The sequence below is a fragment of the Mustela nigripes genome, chromosome 15 (genome assembly GCF_022355385.1).
Source record: "Mustela nigripes isolate SB6536 chromosome 15, MUSNIG.SB6536, whole genome shotgun sequence".
NCBI lineage: Eukaryota > Metazoa > Chordata > Mammalia > Carnivora > Mustelidae > Mustela > Mustela nigripes.
Genome location: NC_081571.1, coordinates 45,624,324 through 45,637,784, shown reverse-complemented (window position 1 = coordinate 45,637,784; position 13,461 = coordinate 45,624,324). Strand labels below are relative to the sequence as shown.

Genomic DNA, 13,461 nt, shown 5'->3' with positions numbered 1-13,461 from the left:
CTCTTATTTTCCTCCTCTTGAACATAATGATTTTAATAGTATCTTCTTGCCTTTTTAATGGGGGTGGAATGAAGAGAAATGTGTGTGCTTTTATCAATTATCTCTAGCCTTATTTTGGCAGTTCAGCTTAGAGTGAGAAAGTATCAGTAACTGTTCATCCATCTGTTTTGTAGGTCACTTGCCTAAGCCTCATTCCCAAGAGGATTTTTTTTTTATCAAGTTGAATTCAACAGTAATTTACTCTAATCAAATCCTAAGGGAGGGAATGATTAGTATTTCATTTTCCAACTGGCCTACCTCATCTTTTCTCCCTTGGATAAACTTTTGAAGAATCTAAGGAAATCACTAGTTGATGTTTCAAACTTATCAAAACTGGTCCAGATCTGCTTTTGAGGTAAACAATAATTTTTTTTAATGGAGAGATATAATTAAAAGTAATTTATAAGGATGAAGATAATATAATACTTTCATCTAATTTCCTCTGATTCTATGTGGCTATGTCTGTAGCATTATCTGGTTGATACTGTGATCTGTATCACAATATCTAGGTTTGGGTAGTTTTCACATACCAAAAGAAATAAGACAATCTCTGGATAAATCTAAGAGAAAGGGGTTGAACAAAAGAATTTATGTGTTTAACGGATTGTACTGAGGCAGGAGAGCTAGGTTCTTGACTCATGGAGTCAAAGAATGACTCTCTCAGACAAAGGAAAGTGAGCCAAGCAACAGAAGTTTATAATCAAGGATACAGAAAAAAAGCTCTCAGGAGTGAAAGGGTTCTGGACAGGGTTGTCACTGAGGGTTTCTAGGGGTAGTCTTTTATAGACAGCTAAGCAAGAAACTTAAATACTTTTAACACGTCTATTGCTATCACCATAGATAAGGACCAGTGATAACATCTTCAATGGTTTACTTTCTTTTTAGGATCAGGTAATTTTCTTGGTTACAAGGAGCTGTTATAACAAGACCCCACCTCTGACACCTAGGACAGGATGGTCTGGCTTGTTCCCTTATCTCTGGTTTCCTTTCATCTCCCGCATTTTTGAGTTTTGTGAGCGTGATCCCATGGCCCCCTACCTGTCTCTCCCTTACCTAGCCCCCCACCTGTCCCTTACTGTCATGCATTCCCTGAGGTCATCAAATTAAAACATGTTGGAATAAGGCAGGAAAGAAAAATACAATATTGTGTTAGTTACAAATAAAGAAAGAAGAAATGATAGCAACTCAAATATTGCTACTGCTCCCCTTGCTACTCCGAGTAGTCCCTAATATTTAGCTCCAGCCATTTAGCTCCAGCCATTTAGCAGTCTGAACTCATTGTACTTATATTCTCATTTACTCATCCCCAAAGCTCACCAGACAGGAGCTAGTAGTGTTCCCATTTCACTGGTAGGAAACAAAGGCATATTATTATATGAAAGTTATATTATGCAAACCCTTTTCTATTGCCGAAATGGACACTTGGAGCACTTAAGTACCTTTTCCAAAATCACAAAGCTGGCGACGTCTGGATTCTAACCCAGATGGGGTATGACTAGTGTCTTTGGTCCTAAAATCTATGCTGGGCTGCCACTCCTTATTGAGTTAATAAAGGATTAAAATGTAAAACAGGATACATTTATTACTGTCATCCAGATATAAAATTAAAGCATGCCAAGGATTTTTTAAATTCATTAATTGAGGAAACCAATAAGTTATTACATGTGGTTCAAAGGGGAACCCCAAATTCCGCATATTAAGGTTAAATAAAGAATGGTAGAATAAGTGTACAAATGGCTACAAACTGGCCAAACAGGCCAGTTACCAGAGGGGCGTAAGAAATTACATTCCACTGGACACAATTTATATTTTTATGGATGAGAATAATTTGTATTACTATCTCTATTAATTGCACATTCATCCCCTTAATTTTCCCCCTGCTGAAAGGACCCACAAGTGTCACTTTATTCTTAAGGGATACCTTTATTACAGTTAGAAGACACAAAACAGCAGCAGCAGCAGATGCATTGTGCATTAAATAGGGTCCAGAGATATTAGGTAGAGGGTCTTTTGTCCTCCCACTCCTAGGTGGGTTGCACAGGTCTGAAACCATCACCATAGTATATGCAAAGCACCTCTCTGCCAGGTATCCCAAAGCCTCCTCATGGTGGGAAGCATGTTGTTCACATAGGCACATCCTAGCTATACGACAGCATTCACCTTTAAATCCCCACCCACCAAAACTAGATGCAAATCATAAATCTAACAACTATTTAACAATGCTAATAGCTTGATACATCCTACTCCAAAGCAACAAGTAGACTCATGGTTACAGAATAGCATTTATAGTTAAGAGATTCTATAACATTGGGTCAGTAGCCATGGGAATTAGTATGTGGTCCATACAAACCAGCTGAAATGAACTCGTGCATTTTTCCACAATTTAAATTCTATCTGTACAGAGCCATGAAAGTTCCCCAAACCATAAACAAAAAGAATTAGATAACAATGAAGTAGAGATATAACACAGACAGGTGGCAGGACAAATTTCAGTCTTTCATGACTTCTTCATAGAAAGCATACTAAAAAATAAGACAATTACTATAAAATACCAGTCTAACCAGACCAAAAAAAAAAAAAAAAAAAATCCAGGCACTCTTCCGCTTGAGTTTCTATTTAGAACGGAAGATTCTGATACATGGATATACTTACTGCTGATTTTCTCTTTTGTTCCTGTTTCTCTGCACATCCTCACCCTCCCCATAGAGACTGTAATTTACAACATTAGAATTCACAGAAAGGGGCTATGCATAGTTCTGGAGTTAACTTAAAATTTTATCTGTAAATATATAGTTGAAATCTTACATTCAGCAGTATCTCGTCTCAAGAAGTAACTGCTGTAATAGTGATTTAAAGATGGTTAAAAAAATAGTTTCTTTGCTTCTCTTATTTCTTTCACTTAAAATTCTTTCTACAAAAAGAAACAGAGCAGGTTAAACTATATGAACTGACAAATAAATGCCTCATTGAAATAAAATAAAAATATTATTTTTTATACTTTGAAACTTTGAGCTTTGCATACTTATACATTCTCGATGGGAGATAGATCTCTCAGGGGTACTAAAATCGGTTCCTTGAAGAGGATGATGAAAAAAAAGCCTTACTCTTTGTGTGTAAAAAACAGAGATATACATACATTACAGAGACACTATACCCTTTATCTGTGACATTAAAATTTCATGGGGTTAACAATTAAGAAAAAAAGCTCTAAAAGGCTACATAGAGGAGAAATGGGAAAAAAAAAGGTGGACAAACACAACCTCTGTTTAGTCGATGGAACGTGAATTATATTACAGTTCATAGATGATCTTTGCCCTTTTTTTTTTTTTTTAACATTGAACTGATCAGTTGTTTTGACTTTAAGCAGATTGAACTCAGACTTTGCTGGTAAATTATAATTATGCTACGTTATGTTCTTTAATTTGATTCAAAAAAAGTAAATAAATGAAACGGGTTACACTGTATAAAGCATTACTCTCTGTGATGTACCAAATTAAACACCTTGACTTTTAATTAGCTCTATCCAGCAAAACAGGAACATTTTATTGCCTACCTCAGTGATTGCATTTCTCAGTGTGATCCAGGTGTTTGATGGGCAAAGTTTTGGCAGTTACTGTATCCGAAGGAAACGTGACTTGGCAATGCACAGACTAATGCAAAGTGTTCTTTCTGTTACCGTATGGAACAAAAGCAATTATTAATGATGGAGGGTAAAGCAATTTTATCACTTGCAGTTTGTTCAGAAATAGTCTTCATAGATGACTGTGTTGATGCTGAAGTTATAAGACATGGAACATTGGAAGTCACCTGTGTTAGGAATGTAAACAATATTTCCTTTGCCTTTTTCTAGAGACAAAGGCAGAAGAAATATAGTGACAAATATTTTGTTTGGATAAAGTTATATTTACCTAATTAAGATTACAAGCTGATTTAATCTATTTCACTACATCTTAGTGCTATACTTTTACTTAGTATTACACTAATGAAGTATCATCTTGAGGGCAAAATATTAATAAGGAACTAAGGTCTAAGTATAGGAAATAAGATCACACTGAGGTCAGTGATATGGTTCTAACTGGAAAATTAAGTAATTCTAGTGAAATTGGGCCAACATCACAAGGCAACGGATGCCCAGATATACAATATCTTGCAGAGGCCTTATACATTTTTGCATTTTAGTCAAATGACAAGAAAATGTTACTCTGTTTTTATAAAAAAAATGGAAAATTTAGCTTCACTTATTCTTCTAATTCTTTGATAGATACTTAGTGTAGGTACTCTCTTAGGAACAGCAGATCAGGGCAAATGAGAATTCCCACCCTGGAGGAGTTGTGTTGCAGAGGGCAAAAACACAGTGTACACGGAGAGTTACAACAGAATGTGTCTGCTGTGGGTATGTTCTGTCTCAGAATGCAGCAACATGTGGGTCTAAATGTGGATCCTTCACACGTTGCCTGTGTGTCCCTTGGAGAGGTGTGTTACCTCATCTATTGAATGACAATCATGATGACTATCATAAAGCTACTTTTATATGTGTTAAAGCAAATACTTCTCATGTGACAAACACCCTGCCTAGCACAGAGTAAGTGTTCAAAGAAACTAATATTAGGAATAAAGAAAATGATGATGCGAATGATACTAGTAATAATTACATACACAGCCCTGAAAGGTGCACTAAGCTGGGGCATGCTTGGAAGTTGGGGTCAGATGCTACTCTAAGTTGGTTATGTCCTAAATGAAGAAAATGACTCAGAAATAATCTAACTGGCATTATACTGATGTCAAGCTGCAATACTAAAAATGTATCTAAAACTAATGTGCTTGCTCATATGGTAAGAGGAATAGTGGCATGACGTAGCTGATGACTGCATAGACTAGATGCATCTAAAATTATGTGTGAATTTCCTGAAATATATTTGCAGGTTAAGACAGGAGTGCCATTAGTTACATAAAATTAATAACATTTTAATAAATGAATGACAACAGCAGCATGGGAGGCTTAATTAGCATAAAGAGTGAAAGTTACATATAAGCCACATTTTTGTAGCTACTATATATCTATAAATATATTTATATATTTACATATTTATAAATTCAATATATATTTACATATAGTTATACATATATATGATTTATAATTATATATTTATTATCTATATGTTACATATTATGTACTTATATATAATATGTAAATACATTAAAATATTATATATTAATAGCTATTTTATAGTGCATAATTAAAGATCAGTAATGTGACAGTGAATTTTAAATTTCTCCCATATTCCTTAAGAGAAAAAAAAAACTGTTTCAAAGTGTTGACAGGAATTTGCAATTTTCATAATGTTGTACTCTTTGGCTGGTATATATTATTTATTCTTTGCAGCAGGCCATACATACATAGTACAATCTAAGAGTTGCTCTTTTGGCCTAGTGCTCCCCTCTCCTGAAATGAAAATGTTTATTTTATGTAAAGCTCTAGTTCCTGGGATCTTTTATCTAAAAGAATAATATGTAAATATCATATATTAAAATCTCAGATGATAATAACTGTATCTAAATTCCACATGTTACTAGACTTATTACTTCTCTTACTCGCTACACTGGGTTTATGCATTTACCTATTAGGCTTGCTTTATCATAAAGGACTGGAAAATATGATAGAGACAAAATTAGAATTTTAACTCCCTTTGTTAAAGAAATAAAGAAATGTTGTTCCGGGAACCCATCTGAAAGAATGGCAAGCCAGATAATGAAGGGGGGATGGGATTCAGTTAGTTCAAATTGTTTATTTATTTAGACAGTCAGCCAGTCAGTAAACATGCATTGAGGAGTCCACTGTGTTCTAAATGCTAGAAATACATTAAGTATTGACTTCATGGAAGAAAGAAAATGAAGCAGAGTAGTAGATAAAAATGGATTAGGTGGCAGTACTTTATTGGGGAGTAATATAAAAATAACCACAGGCCTAGAGTCAGAGAGGTTAAACAGATACATGTATCAATCAAAGCTCAGCCATTTCCTGAATATCTATGTTACTCAGGCTCAGTGAACTTCTCTTTTCTTACCAATATAAGAAGGATCACACCAACCCTGCAAAATTGCCATGAGATTACAAATATTATGTGTATAATGCCTGGTGCACTGAAGGTCTTCATAACTGTAATCATTAAAAACCATATAATGAAAGCCACAAAGATCTCTCATGTGGTTGTTTCTTATCTATAATGTCCCTTCAAATGGCTTTTTTCAAAGGCCTCATAAACTAAATAGGTATTAATATTGAACTTTTAATTCTCATAGTAAACACAGCATAATTATTCCTTGGTCAAGAGTTTTTACTCCCCTAAAAGGATGAAGAGGTGATGGTGACATGCTCATCAGGTATTTTGGGAAATTACTGATCTCAGTGAACCTGGTTCAAATGCATCACTACCAGCTTGCATTTCAGGCGCCACCTGGCTTATCATCTGCACAACAGGCACTATGACATTAAAAGAATCATTTCCATACTTTAATTTTCTGTAAATGAACATTTTTGCACAGTAGTTTTCCATATGAGGAGCTTAAACCTAGATTGAAAGGACTCAAAATGTGTGCTTGCTTAGATGTTGCTTTGTCTATTTACTATTAAATTCTGTTGTGTGCATGTAAAGCCTCTTCCACTAAATTGTCAAGCCTTTGAGATCAAGGACTCATCTATGTCTTTAAAATAGTATGGAAATGTAGTACACAAAGTAAGTGTTGTGTACATAGTTAGGGTCACTTGTTCTGGTTAAATGTAATTATATTATATGATGCACTTCAAGAGGCATGTTGTCATTTCACTAGGGATTCATCACAAGCTTTGATTTTTCATTTTATAAATAAGAAATCAAAGCTTCAACATGCAAAATAGCCTGTCCTGAAACCAAACAGTGGAGTCTGAAACAGTTTTTTCTCATTATCCCAAAGAACTATTTTGATCTAAAATAAAATATTTCACTATTTCTAGAAGAACCTGAAAATCAGTTTAGCCTTATGGGAGGATGAGTTTTGAAACAATACTTATGTTATTATGATACTAAATATCAGGATTTTCTAGAGACTTTTATTCAAATGGGTAGTACAAATATTGATTGTGGGTTAGAAAGTATTAGGCACAAATTTTAGAGACCCTTTTAAAGAATCAGTAATGAAGGTTTATGTATACTTATGAATAGGGAAGATGTCCAGACTATAAGCATACCAATTAAAGAGAGATGCATTTGAAAAATGAAATATGCCAAACTACATGATTAGGCTACATTATTGGCTTACTTAGAAAAATGAATTTGATCATTTTCATAACACACAACTACCTAAATCCCATTGGCAAAATAGAACTTCAAAATAACTCAAGATTATAGCTGGTAAAATGTTAGGCATGGATTTAAAGTAGGAAGAGGGTGAGGAAGTGAGGAGAAAAGAGAAAAAGTGACAAAATCAGAGAAACCTTCTTTCAGTAAGTCAGAGATCACCTTTATTTTTTCTTCTGAGACATGATTAATCTCCAATACCTCTTTAAAATTTCAGATGTGTGAGACTGTAGTTGCTTAGGTATTATTATAAGAAAATTTTAAAAAATGTACATATTTTTCAATTTAATTTGCATAGATTTTTCTTGACACAGGACTGGGGCCACTTATCTCATTTCAAATAAGTCACATGACTTCAACTAACATTAACTGACTATGACATGGCAATGGTATTGAACCAAACTGCTAAAATTATGCAAAAAATTTTGGTGACCTGATTAAAAGTTTTGTGTGTCCATAATGCAGTGTTATTCTTTATGAATTATTAAAATGAGAAACGGTACATATTTCCTCAAATACACATTCACTACTATAAAATTGATATGCTAATTCAAATTTATTAAAATGTTCACCTAGTCTCTACCCAGTTATTTAATATAATGCCCAGTTTAATTAAAATTGTGTATTTGATAAAGAAATGGTGATTTTCATGTTTGTATATACAAATATAATCAGCCCCTGCTGTATCCTTGTATATTCTCTATTCCTGCAATAAATGTTATATTAGGCTACATGCTGCATGTTAGAAATGGTACAAATGGAGATGTGTTCTTCCTGTAAACTAGGAATTTTTTATCGTCCTGAAGTGGGATTTTTCTACCCTGAAATTGACAAAATAAGTTGCTTATCACTTTGGCATGATTGTCTTTTTTGGCACATCTGCCTCATTCCCACCGTCACAATGTAAAACATGATCCATTGTTTACTATGAATAATCTTTGGTTTCACATAATTATGCTATCAGCTTACTAGTAAGTAATTTGTATATATCATTTAATTATTTTGAAAGAAAATATGCTGAATCTGAACTGCATTAACCTTCACTTACCATATTAAAATTAGAACTATAATATGGCCAAATTAACTTTCATAGTAAAATATGAAATAATCACAACCGATGATTAACCTGCTACTTTTCACTTAAAGATGATAGAAACCTTGGTTACATTAAGTACAAAGCAAGTCCAGAAATATAATTAATGTTTTAGTATATGTGCTGCCGAAGCGAGCACTATAGTTAATGTTTTAAGATAACTTTGATGATCTTAAATTTATCTCGTATTTTATATAAAATACTCTTCTAAAATAAAGCACTTAAAATATCTAACACCCAGTAAGTACTTAACATATATATGTTGGATGAGTGAAAAAATGGATAAAAAGCAATTGCATGTAAAGGGCCCCCAAGTTCTCATAAATTATCCAATTTAATCCTCACAGTGACTCTGACATAAGAAAGGGTACTTTTATTGACTGTCTTCTGCATGTGAGGCACTTTATATACTTAATCTTCCTTAATTTTAACAGCATTATCTTCAATTTACTCATAAAGAAACAGATTTGAAAAACTGAGTGATTTGGTCAATGACATCATTATCTTAGTGGTCAAGTGAATATCAATGCAAGTTCTAGCTGACTCAGAATCCATCAAAATTTCTTTCCTTATACCACAAACCACTGTGTATACTAAACATATATTTTGAGATTGTCAAATTTAGTAATGGATAGAATTACATGTTATGTATCTGATACACTAAATATATTTATCTTGGAGCTATTAGTATATTTTATATTTAAGCAGTTATGAAAATACAAGCTTTAGAGTTTAATAAATATTATTCAATCATGTATAAATTTAATGACAGAAAAGAAAATGAAAAGAGCTCATTTTGAAAAGAGAGAAGATGGGGCACCTGGGTGGCCCTGTGGTTAAGTGTCTGCCTTCAGCTCAGGTCATGATCCCAGGGTAATGGGATAGAGCCCCACTTCCAGCTCCTGGCTCAGCAATAAGCCTGCTTCTCCCTCTCCCTCTGCCTGTGCTCCCCACCTCTCTGTCAAATAAATAAATACAATTTAAAAAAAAAATAAAAAGAAGAAACAAAAATCAAAAAAATAGATTTTCTCTCTTAGTTTTCGATGATACCGTACCATTCCTCTTGTCACTCATTTTATTTTTATTATTTATTTATTTATTTATTTATTTTTAAAGATTTTATTTATTTACTTTTTTAAAGAGAGAAAGCACAAGTAGATGGAGAGGCAGGCAGAGAGAGAGAGAGAGAGGAAAGCAGGCTCCCTGCTGAGCAGAGAGCCCGATGCGGGGCTCGATCCCAGGACCATGAGATCATGACCTGAGCCGAAGGCAGCGGCTTAACCCACTGAGCCACCCAGGCGTCCCTATTTATTTATTTTTGAGAGAGAAAGAGTGAGAGCACATGAGCTGGGGCGGGGGGGTGGGGGGGGAGTTGGGAGGTGTGGGCAGAGGAAGAGAAAGAGAATCTCAAGCAGGCGCCTCACTCAGCCCAGAGCCCAACCCAGGGCTCTTTCTCATGACCCTGAGATCATGACCTGTACTGAAATCAAGAGTTGGACACTTAACAAATTGAGCCACCCAGGTGCTCTGTCACTCATCTTCTGAGGAGGCTGCTTTTATTCTATAAAATTAGATCATTTCTGAATATACATCAAAAAATCATAATGTCTTTCAAATTTTTATTAAAAAATACACTTTTTTTCAAAGATAGGCAAGTTTCATAATAGTTAATTCGTGTGCTCACTTCATCTCCTGGTACACAGAAAATTCACAGCTAGAATTATTTATTTCAGCACTTTCCTGTCAATGACCCATTCTTTTCCAGTAATCTAGCATGCAGTTCTCAAGGCCTGTAGCCAAAGAATAGGGTGTTTTATGGTCTCAAAGAAAGTGTTCTGTTTCTTGTGTTGTATTTCCAAAATTTAAAATTCCTTTGCCCAATAGTATTATTGTAATATACTAAGTTACTGAGAGATGAAGGAAGATTTTTCCTTTTACCTGATTTTTTTCTTAGAACAAAAGATAATACAATCCTCTGTATTTTTCTTTTTTTGCCAAAAAGTGTAGGCAGTTACACATCATCTTCTTTCCCAATCAGGTGGTGACCCAACTAGAGAAAAGAGATAGAAAACACTGAATGAATGGAACAGCAACTCAAAGTCCAGGAGGTTCCAATTTTAGAAGAGTGTTAGTGGAAAGATACGGGACTGCAGATGTAGCAGTGTGCGATGAGAGGAGATGTGAGTTCAAGAGTCAGGTGATCTTGTGAAGGCAAGGTTTCAAAAGAACATTCGAGGGAAGAGGCAATGGTTCTAATTGCAGTGAAGTTGAACTGATTTAAAAAGTGAGGTTAAACATTCTTTTATAGAAGGTAACCCATGGAATGGGAAAAGATATTTGCAATTGACACTACAGAGAAAGGACTGATATCTAAGATCTATAAAGAACTTCTCAAACTCAACACCCATAAAACAAGTAATCAAGTCAAAAAATGGGCAGAAGACATGAACAGACACTTCTCCAAAGAAGACATACAAATGACTAACAGACACATGAAAAAATGTTCATCATCACTAGCCATCAGGGAAATTCAAATCAAAACCACACAAAGGTACCAGTTAGAATGGCAAAAACTGACAAGGCAAGAAACAACAAATGTTGGAGAGGATGTGGAGAAAGGGGAACCCTCTTACACTGTTGGTGGGAATGCAAGTTGTTGCAGCCACTTTGGAAAACAATGTGGCAATTCCTCAAAAAGTTAGAAATAGAGCTACCCTATATAGTGCAATTACACTACTACTGGGTATTTACTCTAAAGTACAGATATAGTGAAAAGAAGGGCCACATGCACTCCAATGTTCAGAGCAGCAATGTCCACAATAGCCAAACTGTGGAAAGAGCTGAGATGCTCTTCAACAAATGAATGGATAAAAAATATGTGGTCCATATATTACTCAGCCATCAGAAAGGATGTATACCCAACTTCTGCATCAACGTGGACGAACTGGAGATTATGCTAAGTGAAATAAGTCAAGCAGAGAAAGTCAATTTTCATATGGTTTCACTTATTTGTGGAATAAGGAATAACATGGAGAACATTAGGAGAAGGAAAGGGAAAAGGAAGGGTGGGATATTACAGGGGGAGATGAACCATGAGAGACTATGGACTCCAGAAACCAAACCGAGGGTTTTAGAGGGGAGGTGGTTGGGGGACGGGTTATCCCAATGATGGGTGTTAAGGAGGGCACATATTGCATGGAGAACTGAGTATTATACACAAATAATGAATTATGGAGCACTACATCAAGAACTACTGATGTACTGTACGGTGACTAACATAATTAAAAAAAAAACTGTATTCAGTCATATCATTGAAAAAAATTCTCTTATGGAAAGGGGGATATTCTAAAGGTAAAAAACATTTCATTGCATGAGCAGGTATGATTTATATGTTTAGTAATCCAAAGGGATCATTTGTAAAGTGTCATGCTAAGCACATTTGCAACCAGTTTAAATTCTATATTTTAATTGGGAAGGAGGATGGCCCCAAAGGGATGTGGAGGAAATGTGAAAACAGCCCCTGTTATTGATATATATAGTCTGACACTGCTCTAAATGTCTAACAGCCCTTTAAAAATTCCATGTGAGTTTATTATTTTTGCCATACAATTCTGAAACATCTGAGTTTCCAGCAGTGCAATGCATAAACAGGCTAGTTTGAAGTAATAAAGATATACATTTCTGTAAACCTCACAGTAAAACCTAGCCTAAATTCAACATGATAGTTCTAAACTTCAGGACTCAGATTTTAGATGAGGTACTATCCGTTGCTTCTTCACATGAACTTCATGCCATGCTTTTCAACAGATAATCTAGAGGGAAACACACAGCTTTTTAAGAGCTAATATAGAGGGGAACACAAAGCTTAAAATGTTTCTGCATTTCATGACATTTGATAGCAAGGTCTAAATTGAATATCTCATATGCAAACTATGTATTATTCAAGTGTATTTGATTATCTTGAAATGTCTCATGCAACAGTCTTAAGATCACTAAACTCTAACCACACCATCACTACTGTAATTTGATGTCAGTTGGCCTCTTTGCAACTAGAGTCGAAGTATTTCATTTAGCCCTGCACATAACCATCAAATTGACTGTGTGAATTCCCTGCTTAAAGAACTTCAATGGCTCCCCACTGCCTATTCAATGACAGAAATTCCTTAGTCAGGCATTCAAGTCCCTGTGCAATCCACCAGTCTCCTGTGTTTTCTATGAGTGCAAGCTAAATTATCTTCTATGAGTACAAACTAAATTATCCTGTTTCTTGTCCATCATGAATCATTTCTGCTTCAACATAATTTAAAATATTTCCTCTGGCTGTCTAAGTAATACACATTTATTGTAGATTAGAAAAATAGAGAAAAGGAAGAAAAAAAAGAAAACCACTTGTCCTGCTGTTTGAAGAAAATCAAAATTAATTGCTAATATTGTTAGCAAGTTTGAAATTATATTGAATTTAGAGGTTTGCAATACTTCTCTTAAATAGTTTTCCTTTTTCTAAAATTTTATAATAAATATATTTTTGTAAGCATCTTTAATATACTTGTGTAAATAAATTCTTGAAAGTGGGATTACTGAATTATAAGGTAAAAAGATTTGAAAGCTTTTCAGTTTTTATCAGCACCTCTGCCTGCAAAGCTATCAGTGATTAGCCTCCCAGGAGGCAAGGGTCTGGTGTTCATTTTTCCCCTCACATATGTGTATTTAAGGGCTTAAACTTTTGAGTATTTTTTCATGGATGTCATCATTTTCCCAGTACTATTATTGTATTTTTATTGATTTTAAAGATCTAAATATATGTGTAACACTTGTCATATATCGTGACATTTTCCCCAGTTTTTAACTTAAATTCTACTACATTTTATAAACACTTAAAACTATTTGTATAGTGGAGATTTTTTTCTTTTATGGTTGTTTCCTTTGCCATAATGGTTAGAGAATATTTTAGGAAAATCCTTACCTATATTTTTACATATATATTTTAGTAAGTAT

The 13,461-nt window shown here is 34.4% G+C and overlaps 1 protein-coding gene across 6 annotated transcripts in view; it reads left to right on the top strand.

Annotated features, from left to right (window-relative positions):
• The window catches only part of PCDH9 (protocadherin 9), an 890,080-nt gene that overhangs the window by 112,024 nt on the left and 764,595 nt on the right, over nt 1-13,461 (top strand). The gene's annotated exons all lie outside the window — the stretch shown is intronic.